Source organism: Protopterus annectens, chromosome 2.part1 (assembly GCF_019279795.1).
Source record: "Protopterus annectens isolate FY-2018-M chromosome 2.part1, PAN1.0, whole genome shotgun sequence".
Classification (NCBI taxonomy): Eukaryota; Metazoa; Chordata; order Ceratodontiformes; family Protopteridae; genus Protopterus; species Protopterus annectens.
The window spans coordinates 1581564566-1581577636 of record NC_056729.1 but is presented as its reverse complement, the minus strand read 5'-3'; the positions used below and the strand labels follow the sequence as shown (position 1 = coordinate 1581577636).

Below are 13071 nucleotides of genomic sequence, written 5' to 3'. Positions count from 1 at the left end.
GACATCTTCTGTCCACATTAAGGCATTTTTTAAAACCTGACTTAGGGTGTTTTTCTTTGTCATCAGCCATAACAGAAATGGACACACCCAACAACAGCAATATCAATTAGCCTTCAAATACAAAAACAGGCTAACTATGAGCACACAGACACACACAAGTCTTTTAAACTAAGGTTAACTGTAAGTACTAATAAGCCTTTTAATAAAAAACAGGCTAACTATAGGAAAAACACACAGAAGCCTTTTAAACTAAGGCTAACTATAACTACTAATAAGCCTTATAAAAAATAGGCTAAATATATGCACACAAGTTTAAAGTTAAAACTAACAAACACACACACAGAATTTTAACAAGTAATCACACAATAGTATTTTAACAATATATGTGACAAAAGGTCACTGAATAAAGAATTTTTTTTGTCAGAGAAGTTAAATAGGCCTATGAGAAAAAACAAGGCCAAATATACAGCTAGGAAACAGTACACAGGGAAGGGAACTCTATAGATAAAGCTTTAAGAGCTTATCTAACCTAAATATCTATCTACTATAGTGAAAAACTAACAACAATATTTGTAAAATAGTAAGGTATTTAAAGTTTTACTGGCCCGAGCTATCAGGAACCTCCAGTCAGTTGCAGCACCAAACTAGATCTGGGGTAACTCAGGGTGCATCATGGGATAGGGACTTGGCCTCGAGCTACTTGAAATCCTCAAACTTTGCAGTAGGTGCCGACTCAGAGCTGAGGGATCAGCTCTAAACCCAGCAGTAAAGAATGAACGGCGAGATAGAACAACTTCACACTAAAGGATGTCCTTTTTCAAGTCCAACTTAGCTCCAACAGAAACAAAAAATTTACTCCAGGACTGCCCCCGTACTACTAATGGACAGATGCAACTCCTAAATGCTTTATCTCATGCATGGGTCCCCTGAAATTATCTATGGTATGATCCCAGTTATTCTAATTAGTGGTAATATATAATTATCGACAATGGGATGGGTAAGGCCAATCTATAACCAAATGAGATTGGTTATTTTGAGGACCTAAAAAGGAAATTGGCTATGCTACCTATGAACCTACACTGGTGCTGGGACCAAAGAGACTTTGGATACTACTGTATCTTTCTCATGTGGAGTCTTGCCAGGGCTATCATATGAATTAGATGCAATGAGACCCAAAATCCTCAGGTAGTCTTTCACAATGGCTGAAGCCTGAGTGGAAATCCTTAGAAACAGATTTCGATAAAAATCTATTTTTACTGTGGAAGAAAAGCTCTTTGAATTGATGCCTCTAGCTGATACCCCTGAAATACAATCATGCTTGAAAGAGTCAAAAAAGACTTTTGAATGTTCTCTTGGAATTTCAGCTTGTGTAAGAGATCTCTAACCCAAAATAGAGACCTGGCAATTTAAAAAAGATTCTGCAAAGATAAGCAAGTTATCAAACTATGGAAAATGTGGACATCCTGTAGCCTGCAATGAGCTATAACTGGAGCTAGACAATTTGTGAACACTCTTGGTGCAGTGGATACTCCAACGGGTAAGGCAGAGAACTGACAATGTGATCCAGATGCACAAAACCTTAAGAAACACCTGAAGTCTGCATGAACAGGAATGTGATAAGCATCTCTTAAATCTAGTGTTACCAGGAAAATTAAAAGAGGAAGAAGATGTAAAAAGTTGTGAAGCGACATCATTTTGAATTGGGCCACTATCAAAAACAGATATAGGAAAGAAAGATACAAAACTGAACTCCAAGCATTTTCTTTCTTTGGCACTGAAAACATCTTTGAATAAAAATCTTGCCCCAGCTGTGAAAGAGGAACTGGTTCTATCATGCTCTGGGACAGCATGTGATGATGGACAGGTGGAAATAAAAGAGTCTGATCTGACAGATGAGGGATTAATCCATAGAAAGGAGGAATTTCCCTCCACTGCCATCTGTCACCTTGATGAATGATCTTCAGAACCCATTTGTCTGAAACTACTTGTTGCCAAAGAAAAAGTGGAGATTCAGACTTTCTGGGAGGAAAATGGAGCTGTTAGCGTGGGAGGCAACATCCCTTAAATAGTCATTCTGACTCGATGGACTGTCCTTGGTTTTGGGAGGTTCCAGAATTCTTTTGCAACAACAGTACACAATCTAGTTTATTTATTTAAAGGTAGCCAGTGCACTCTTTCCTAGGGCTAAAACCTAATGTTTACCAAAAGAATGCAAGCTTAACAACAAACAGTACTCAATGTAACTGGGAACAAAGGTTGTAACATGCACTTTAGCATAAGTAACCTTACCTTTATACAAGGCAACGCCTACAGGTGCAGCTACCCCAAATTGATGGCTGCACCTATAGGCATTGCCTTGTATAAAGGTAAGGTTACTTATGCTAAAGTGCATTTTAGCATAAGTAACCTTACCTTTATACAAGGCAATGCCTATAGGTGCAGCCATCAATTTGGGGTAGCTGCTCCCATCTGGAGGGGTAAACTTAATTTGTCTAAAATATGAACATTTTTTGTGGGTTTATTCTAAATGAAAAAGGGATGGGGAGTTGTAAAAATGTATTTAGTTTTCTGCTTGAATGTTTTTATTGAAGCAAAAAGATTTGAAAAATGTGAAATAGGTTCAAGTGAGATGAGAAGACACAACTACAGAAGACATCAGCCTGCCAAACATTTGTGAGTATAGTAATAGCTTTCTATCATCATGGCTAGTCTGACAATATATCACAGAATATAAATAACCATACAGACATTGTCAAAAAGGAAAGAGTACTAAATTTTATTAAGAGATGTTGGGTGCAAATAGCCATGTTGCAGGAGGCACGTTTGGATAGAAATAAGCTTGTAAATTTGACAAAGATAGGATATCAGCAACATATCAGAGACAAAGGAAAAGGGAAGTAATAATACTGACAGTTACAGGGTCTCCAATAGTGATAGAAGACAAACCAAAAAGACAATAATGGGGGCGGCACAGTGGATAGCATTGTAACCTCACAGTAAGAGGTTCCCCGGTTTAATTCTCAGCTGGGGTACCTTCTGTGTGGAGTCTGCATGTCCTTCCTGTGTCCTGTGTTTGAGTGGATTTCTTCCAGGTGCTCTGGTTTCCTTCCACATTCAAAAGACATGCAGTAGGTGAACTGGACACTAAATTGGCCATATGTGTGAGTGTGCATGCGAAAATGTGGTGTGGAAGAACTAAGCAGTAGGGCTAGCCACCAGTGGTGTAATCCTTGGATCTAGATGACTGTCACTGTTGAAGTGACACCTCGATCCCATGTGCAAAAATGGGAAAAAGGGGTTGCAGATGAATGGATGGAATAATGCTAGATTTATGATAATAAGCAGCTACTGGCAGGGAAGAAGGATTATGCTGGCACGTATTTATATTCCACCAAAAAAACAAAGTTATGTACTCACCATAACGTTCTATCTGAGTAGTTGCACTTCATTTGTTTTCAACTTGTGAGTATTCGGATCCGAATCGGATCTGAGACAGCAGCTTCAACAGCATCTGATCCGAGTTCCAAGCTCCTCCCCTTACCCATAATACCCCTCCATCTCCTTCCTTCCGTCAGATCGGGTTTGCTGCACTATAAACAAAAGCCCGACCCAATGAGACCTTACCACAAAAGATTATTCACAAAACCTAACAAGCATGAACAGAAGAGTCGCAGAGGCACCCTCTCCTATATACCAGAGTAACAAAACAATGATAAGGTCAGGGGGAAGGAGAGAGGGACAGTTGGAGACAAATGAAATACAACTACTCAGATGGGACATTATGGTGAGCACATAACTTCTTTATCTGAAGTAGTTTACTTTATTTGCTCTTCAACCTGTGGGACAGACTCCCCAGCTGCTAAACACCTGGGTGGCCCTCATGTCAGGAAATTCTAGAGCACTGTGGAGCCAAAGAATGCTCTTCCTCTAGATATCATGTCCAGTTTATAGTGAGAAATAAAGGTATGAGATGAGGACCAAGAAGCCGCAAAACAAATATCATCCAGAGACACCCTGGACCAAAAGGCTTCTGAGGTAGGAGATGGAGGTGTATTATGGGTAAGGGGAGGAGCTTGGAGCTTGGATCAGATGCTGGTAAAGCTGCAATCTCTGATCCGATTCGGATCCGAATACCCACAGATTGAAGAGCAAATGAAGTAAACTACTTCAGATCTACTATTATGGAGATTAAGAAAATGATGGGAAAACTAACCTGCTTTCAGAAAGGAATATCATTTATTTATGAGTGGGGACTGGAATTTGATTTGCAAGAGTGAAGATGAAGAAGGGAACCTAGAAGGGTAAATAAAACAAAAAGGGCAAATTTCTAAAGAAATACATAATATTTGGTCTGGAAAATGTGAATTCAGTAGTAGAACAATAACTGAGCTAGACCAGATATAAATTATATTTCACAGGAGCATTTGTACTTCATTGACAGCTTTGCCACACATCGATAGCTATTTCAGATCACACACCAATAAAAACTAAGTTAAAGATATAGAGTAATGAAGCAAAAATGAGACACTAACACTTTCCATCATACCTTTTAAAAATGGAGGAATTTAATTAATGCATAGCAAATATGATTAGAGTGTTATTAAGGAAACCAGAAATGTCTTCAGACAGGATAGCTATCGAGCAGGATAAAATGAAAATTGAGTGTAGAAACAACAGACGCAGAGATTTTGGAAGGATGTAATTATTTAGAAGGGTTGACAAAAAGGGGAATCTCACAAATCAAGAACAACTGCCGAGTGCTAAAGTGAAAACAAGGGAGTATTTGGAGACTACCAATGGGATAAGAAAAGTTGCTATTAAGCAACTATTTTTGATAACAATTCTACAGCACAAAAACTTTTAGCATAATAGCTTAGGTAACAGAAAGTAGAAAATGTAGCCACCAAACGTAGATTGTCTATGACAAGAAAAATAACCACAGATCCTCTAGAGGTAACACACATATTTCAGAAATGTTATGAAAATTTGTGTAAAGCAGAAAAATGTGGAAATCAAGAAAAAGCACAAAAGAAAATATTTATGTAAGACTGAATTATGGCAGAGGAAGATTAGGCTCAACATTTAATCACGAAGATAGGAAGAGATGAGATAAAAATGGTGATGTATAATCAACCAAAAAGGAAGTCTCCAGGACCAGACGGTATTTCTGTGGAAGACTGGAAGTCAGGAAGGCAGAAAGTGGTGAAGATCTGGAATGTTCTATTTAACAGAATTTTAAATGGAGGAGTACCAGCATTTTAGAAGAAAGTTGTTGTGTCTGTATTACCCAAACAGGTTAAAGAACCTTCAGACCCAGCTTTTTATACACCCATTTCAGTTTTAAAAGATGGCTATGAAGTGTTTATGTTCATACTAGCTGTGATGATGTGAGATAGTGACTGCTATGCCAGAGTAGGGCAGTGCATGTGTAACATATGCCAGCATCGCTAGATGGAGTTTTGTAAAAAAATTCTATGTCATTTGAATATCAAACTGATTTGTACAGATGTTTGCATTAGAAACATATTATTAAAGTCACTAGTATTAAAAATGTATCAACAGAGGGTCCTGCTGGACAGAAAAGAAATATACATGTATGTTAGACTGTATTGTTGTTAACTGTTGAAGTGTATATATATATATATTAATAGAGGATGCTGTGAAGGAAGGGGTTAAGCTCAGCCCAGCTAACCTTAATAAAAATAGCTTGAAATTAAATGACTTGGTTTAGGCCATAAAGATTTTATCTCACAGGGCTGAATGCAGCCAGAGACACAATGTCTAGGTTGGGATCCTGCTCTTATTGTCCTTAGTGGTGAACTAATTGGTACCCTGGGGTGCCAGAGAATGGTTTGTTAGTCTCTGCGGGAAGGGTGGAAGTACTGGAATTGTTTTATAGTCTCCAGATGCTGGAATAAACCTTAGCAAAGCTCTATGTGGATTGTGACACATCTGTGCCAGATCCCGGCTGAAGTTTCTAGTGAGGAGGTAGTGTGGGAACCACAAAGTCAGATGACCAGATGTGATGTCATTTTGTAGCCAGCACTGAAATTGTATTTAGATACTAGTGAGAGAGGTGACAGAGACACTCAGCACTCTGTTTTGCAAATAGCAAGACCGCTCACCCATGTCACCTTGCGTTGCTTTATTAAGTAACTTAACCAGGGAACAGTAATACTTCAGTCAGTTAGAAGAACATAGTGAGAGTAGCTAAAAGTATTATTTTTCTTTATCTGTCTGAGTCTTTCCACCTGTGTTATTTTTATATTTCCTGTGAATTGAAACTCTGGTGTTTGTTGTAAATACATACTCAGCATTCTCATATTTTGTATTTTATTATTTATTATTAAATATATTTATACCTTTTTTTTGTGGCTGGTCTTTTAGAAAATATTTTAATCTTTGAGAGTAATTGCATTTATTTGGTGGCCCTGTGGCTTCATGGTCCTGAAAGTCTTGCCGATTGGTTAGCACTACGATTTGTATAACTATTAATTTTACTATGACAAACTGCGTACCCTGTCAAGAGACTTAAAGTAGCTGGCTAGTGGCAATCAATCTACCTTATAGTCTGGGTGGAGGTGGCATAGCAGGTAAATCTGTACCAGTCTTTCCCAGGTGTGTGTGTGTGTGTGTGTGTGTGTGTGTGTGTGTGTGTGTGTGTGTGTGTGTGTGTGTGTGTGTGTGTGTGTGTGTGTGTGTGTGTGTGTGTGTGTCTATCTATAAAGATCGGATCTCAGTGTGTGTGTGTGTGTGTGTGTGTGTGTGTGTGTGTGTGTGTGTGTGTGTGCGTGTGTGTGCGTCAGCTACTTGGAACAGGGACACAGAGCATTGATTTCTGTAGATAGAAATGTGGGGTCATACTTGGGGCCTGGAGTGAAAGTCCAGCCCCAGGACTGGAGTGTGCTCCCTGTGTGCTCTTAAGGAAATTGTGCTTGCTGGAGAGAGCTGCATCTGAAAATACTGTGTGTATCTATTTTTGTTCTAAGTGAATGTTCTCCACCGGTGTCAGTGGTGAGGATTGAGTCTCCCTGATTATTGGCCAGGAGGAGGGGCATCACATATTGTTGAGCAGTGGTGTGGATATCAATTGAACTTCTGTAGGCTGTAAGCAGTTATTACTAAAGTGGTGTGTGCTTTCAGCTGCCACAATGTAAACATAGAGAGTTTATTTTTCACAACAGCTTTATTTATTTTTACAGTTTAGTCAGGGAAAGCAGGCAAACGTCAGCAAAGGATTATGGCAAGCAGACTGTGAACCAGTTGGCTAAGGTCTGCAAACCCAAAGGACTGGTACATACCAACCTGACTAAAGAGGAAATTATTTCAGCCTTAATTGCAGCTGCAGCACAGACCAGCAACTTGGAGGATAACCAGTCTGGCAATGGGGATGTGCAGCCCTCAAAAACAGGACCATTCACCTTTTCCTCAGCGGATTTAAAAACCCGCCTGGAGATAGAGAGACTTGAACTTGTGGCAGAACACATGAAATTAGAATCAACAGAGAGACTGTGGCATTTGGAGGTCAAAGAAAATGAGAAACAGCTTCAACATGAAAGGGGCATGCTGACTCGTCAGGGACATGGAGGTAATGGGGAAGAAAATAACTGAATCCTTCTTCCACAGTATAAGGACGGTGATAATTTGAAAGTCTCATTCATATATTTCAAAGAATATGTAAACAATATAATGTTAACCAAGGGCTCTGAGAATGGTTCCTGACCCCCCCCTAACTCCATGGTAAAGCTGTAACCACTGTTTCTAAACTGCCTGATACTGATTGCTTAAATTATGACAAGTTTAAACAATGTTTACTGGAAAGTTTTAAGTTAACGCCTAAAGCTTGAAGAAAGAAAACAGTTTTGTGAGCACAAATGTAAGGCAGATGAACGTGTATGTGATTATATTGCTGCGCTAAAGACTTATTTTTATTGGTGAGAGTATGTGTGTCAGGTCACCACTTTTGAAAGGCTGGCACACCTTTTGGTGAGGGAACAAGCCCTTGGCACTTTGCCTGAGGATATGAGAATCTGGTTGACAGACCGAGAATGTAACTCTGCAGATGAGCTGGGGAGAAAAGGGGATCTTTACTTGGCAAGCAGGGCACCACTGCCAAGAAGGGGATACCCAGTGCTGCACATGGATATAAGGGAACCCATGGTAGGCAGCCTAAACCACACCAACAGAGTCCACCGGTAACAGGGGAAGCCACTAGTTCAGGTAGACAGCCAGGATGAAGGTTTAGATTTTTTAAATCTAACCAGAGGGGCCATGTAGCATACAAATGTCCACTGAGGTATGATGGGGAACAAAAGGTGGGGGAGCCAGCAAGGGGGGATAACAGTATGCCAGTGGTAAGTTGTCTGGAGACAACATGGGTAACAAACTATCACCAGAGTTTATATCCTATCTTAGTGGATGGAAAACAGGCCACTGCTAAGACAAACAAAGCCTCTGACATAACCATTGTGAAGCCTGCAGTGGTTAAAGAGGAGCAGTACTTGCTTGGGCAGTCCACTCCATCCACTCCAGTAAGAGCTTCAGGATGGACCCCATTCTAAATACCTTTGGCTAGGGTTCACCTTGAGAGGGAGGGTGGAAAAGGAAGCAAGCAAGTAGGTGTGATTGAGTATATCCCTGCAGATGTCTTGATAGAGAATGATTTTGATAATGCAGTACTTTGTGTGCATGCAGTTACACACAGTCAGGCTTGGAGACAGGCAATGTGGGCCTGGTAGCCTGGGGGAGACCCAGACAGACTCCACACCTGAAGCCGGGGCTGGTGATGTGGCTATTTCAGGGGGGAGTTACCCTGTAGCAGTGAGCCTGAAGGTGAGCCACAGCTGCTGATAGGTACTGATGGTACTCGGACAGGGTGACTGCAAGGGCAGCAGTGAGGTAGCACCCAAGCTGACAGTGAGGCACCACTGTCAAAAGATATCAGACTTCCATAGATTCATAGATTAGTACTAAGCTAACTGCCCTTGCGAGCCATTTTAAGCCTAGCCAATTATCCCTTGTGAGACTCAAACCCTGCATCTTGTGTTTGTAAGGCAAACACCTTAACCATTAGGCCACCCTCCCACAAGATTATATTACCCCAGATGGGACTCGAACCCACAATCCTTGGCTTAGGAGGCCAATGCCTTATCCATTAGGCCACTGGGGCCTGATAGGAGAGCTGGAAAGGGTCACAAAGGTAGAGTTGAGACAGTCTCAGCTCTTGGACACTACATTACAAGTCTTGAGGGAGGTAGTTAAGAAAGCAGCTGATTCTTAAGGAAAAGGAGAGTCGGTATACTGGAACAAAGGATTACTGTATAGAGAGTGGACTCCTGAGGAAGGGCTAGAGGGCGAGTTAATACAGTAGTTGGTGGTGCCTAGAGCCTACCATCTGGCACTTCTAGCCTTACCCCATGACATTCCTTTTGCTAGTCATATGGGCATAAAGTGTACGTAAGAGACGTATTATGCAGAACTTTTACTGACCTGGGATTGCAAGGGATGCAACAGGGTACTGCAGGACCTATGAGCAGTGCCAAAAAGTAGGCAAGGCAGGAGACAAGGTCAAAGCTCCTGTGATGCCTTTGCTTGTGATTGAGGAGCCATTTCAGAGGGTAGCTATGGGTACTGTGGGGCCTCTGAGTACTCAAAGTTCCACAGGAAAAAAGTATATCCTAGTGGTAGTAGATTATGCTACCAAAAACCATGAGGCAGTGGCTCTGTCCTCCATTGAGGCAGGAAAGGTGGCAAATGCTTTGTTAGAGATTTTCAGCAGGGTAGGTTTCCCATAAGAAATGCTAACAGACAGATGTGTCAATTTCATGTCAGATCTGCTGGCTTGTCTGTGGAAGTACAGTGAGGTGAAGCACTTAAAGTCCACCCCCTACCATCTACAGACTAATGGCCTTGTTGAGAGGTTAAACTCTACACTCAAGTCCATGCTACTTGCATTTGCAGACCACTCAAGTCCATGCTACGAGCATTTGCAGACCAGTTTAAGAAGGAGTGGGACAAGTATTTGCCCCACCTGTTTGCTTACAGAGAGGTTCCCCAGGAATCCACAGGTTTTTCACCCTTTGATTTGCTGTATGGGCATAGGGTGAGGGGACCTCTAGATTTAATTTGAGATGAGTAGGAGGGAGAGTGTGAAAGCCCACAAGGAGTCTGTTGTGGCACGTCGCGAATTACCAGTAAGTGCGGGTCATAAGCTCGCATTGATTAAGTCCCTGCCCTTTGTACACACCACCCGTTGCGAATTCCCAGTAAGTGCAGGTCATAAGCTCGCGTTGATTAAGTCCCCTGCATACGTCCTAAACTACAGGACAAGGCTCAGGGAACTCATGGGCTTGACCCAGGAGAACCTGGCAGAAGCCCAACAGCAGAAAAGCATCTGGTATGACAGAAATGCTCGAGCTAGAGAGTATGCAGTAGAGCAGCAGGTAATGTTTCTCATTCCTGTCAGACATAAGCTGTAGGCAGCTTGGGAGGGACACTACAAGGTGGTAAGGAAGGTCAGTGATGTTAACTACATGGCAGAACTGCTAGGCAGGAGGCAGGGGCAAAAACTGTAACATGTTAACATGCTGAAACCTTACCATGATAGGGAGACCCTTGTGCTGAGTAATTGCAGTGGACTGAAGGAGGAGTCTGAGGGAGATCTGATAACTGATCTCCTCAGTGAGGCTCAGACTGACAACTCAGTGGAAGAGTAGCAATGTCCCAGCAACTATCCTCTACCCAGGTTCGAGAAATCTGAGCAGTGTTACACAAGTTTGGGGAAATGTTCATTGGGAAACCAGGGTGCACCCACCTGTTGCAGCACCATGTGGATACAGGACCCCAAAGACCTATTAAGCAGGTTCCTTATAGGGTGGCTAAGAGAGTCAAACAGACTCAGAGAGGAGATACAGGAAATGTTGGCACTAGGGGTAAGTCAGGAGTCCAACAGTGCCTGAGCCTCCCCAGTGGTGCTTGTACCAAAGAAGGATAGCAGTACCAGGTTCTGTGTGGACTACAGGAAATTAAATAGTCACACAGAGTTATATGCTTACCCCATGCCTAGGACAGATGAAGCCCTAGACCAGCTGGGTGAGGCTATGTATCTTACCACCACTGATCTTACCAAGGGTTACTGACAGGTGCCCTTGACTCCCAGTGCTAGAAAGAGGTCAGCCTTTGTGACTCCTTTTGGCTTGTATGAGTTCATGAAGATGCCCTTTGGAATGAAAAATGCACCAGCAACTTTCCAGAGGCTGGTAGATCATATCCTAGCAGGAGATTTTGCCCTTGCTGACCTAGATGATATTACCATCTACTGCCATTCCTGGCAGGAGTACTTTCAGCATGTGAGGGAGGTGTTTGGCAGACTACAGAGGGCAGGGTTGACCACTAAGCCCAACAAATGTCAGGTGGGTATGGCAGAGGTCTCCTACCTGGGACACAGAGTGGGGAGTGGTAAGATTGGGGTAGAACTGGCCAAAGTGGAAGCCATTCAGGCATGGCCTGCACCTGTTACCAAAAAGCAGGTGAGGGCATTTGTAGGGACAGCAGGGTGTTACAGAACGTTTCTCCCTATTCAGAGTACCATAGCTGCTACACTCACAGACCTAAAAAGGAAAAACAGGCCAGATAAGGTAGTGTGGACCCCAGCATGTGAGCAGGCATTCCAGAAGCTTAAAGGAGCTTTGGGAGTACCCTCAGTGTTAGCCAGTCCAGATTACTGCAAATATTTTTTTGTGCAGGTGGACGCTTCGAACCATGGAGTGGGGGCTGCATTTAGCCAGATTTCTTCAGAGGGAGAAGAGCATCCAGTGGTTCATCTCAGTCATAGGCTCCACCCCAGGGAGGAATGCTATGCAGCTGTAGAAAAGGAATGTCTAGCCATAGTGTGGGCACTGCAGAAACTTCAGCCTTATCTGTATGGAAGAAAATTCACTGTAGTTAAACATCACAATCTCCTAACATGGTTACATTGAGCCAGCCAGCAAAATGCCAAGTTGCTAAGGTGGAGCCTAGGATTGCAAGCATATGATATGACAGTGCAGCACCACAGTGCAGTTAGCAATGCCAACGCAGATGGGCTCTCAAGACAGGGAATGCGTTAATGTATTCTCAGATAGGCTCAATCCTTTCAAGCAACGTTTCTCAAGGGTGACTTGAAAAACTAGCTTGAGTTTTCGGGGGGACGACGACTGTGAAGGCTGCCAACCCAGCCGGCTAGAATTGTGTAAATAATTCTTTGCCATTTGTGAATAGTAATATGATTTGTATGCTTACCTTACAAATGTAATAAAACGGTATGTTCTGTACTGAGCTTCAAGAATGTAACTGCAGTACACCCTGCTGCAAAACAGCAGAGATGTGTATAAACCACAAGCCTATGCAAATGTAAAGGGTGGAATATACAGAGTTAACTTGCAAACTTTAAGAAAATGATGTGCTATAAAGTTAATTTCAGCTAAGGGACAGGATGTCTAGTGCTAGGGGGGGTTCTTTCTATTGTCTTGAGACAGAGATAATTACTAGGTTTCACATGTAAAATGGTTTTGTGTTGCTCTGTGACTTCCTAGCAGCTGCACATCTCAGAGATAAGTATTTTTCACAGACACATGTTAAATTTTAAGTTCCTGTTGTGGTGACAAGAATGATGTAATCTGAGATAACCCAGCAGAAATGTCTGTTTAGTAACTTAAGAAATATCTCAGAGAGAAAGTCTATGCATTTTGTATCTTGTTTTGGATCTGACAACATCCTCTCACCAGTACTTGTCTTTGCTCTGTAAGTAAGACTTAGATCATAGTATTTCTCTTACAGATAGATAGGAATATAATAAGATCAGTATAAATGTTTTCGGTATTTATGTGAGACTGTCCTGCAATGTTGTTTTAAAAATATTTCCTGTGATTTTGAACTCTGTTGTCACTGTGTTGAGTTATTGAGTATTATCTTGTGCTTTTATTATCTATTATTAAATATATTTAAACCTTTTATTTGTGGCTGGTTTGTTAGAGATATTTAAACTCTTAAAGTACTTGCATATGTATTTGGTAACACTGTACAGGCCACTCC

General features: G+C 41.8%; 1 protein-coding gene and 1 non-coding gene across 2 annotated transcripts in view; both read right to left on the bottom strand.

Annotated features, from left to right (window-relative positions):
* ESPN (espin) overlaps window positions 1-13071 on the bottom strand; it is a 3774415-nt gene that overhangs the window by 1301682 nt on the left and 2459662 nt on the right. The window lies entirely within an intron of this gene.
* Window positions 9097-9169, bottom strand: TRNAR-CCU. The gene has a single exon. It is a non-coding gene; the product is annotated as a tRNA-Arg (tRNA).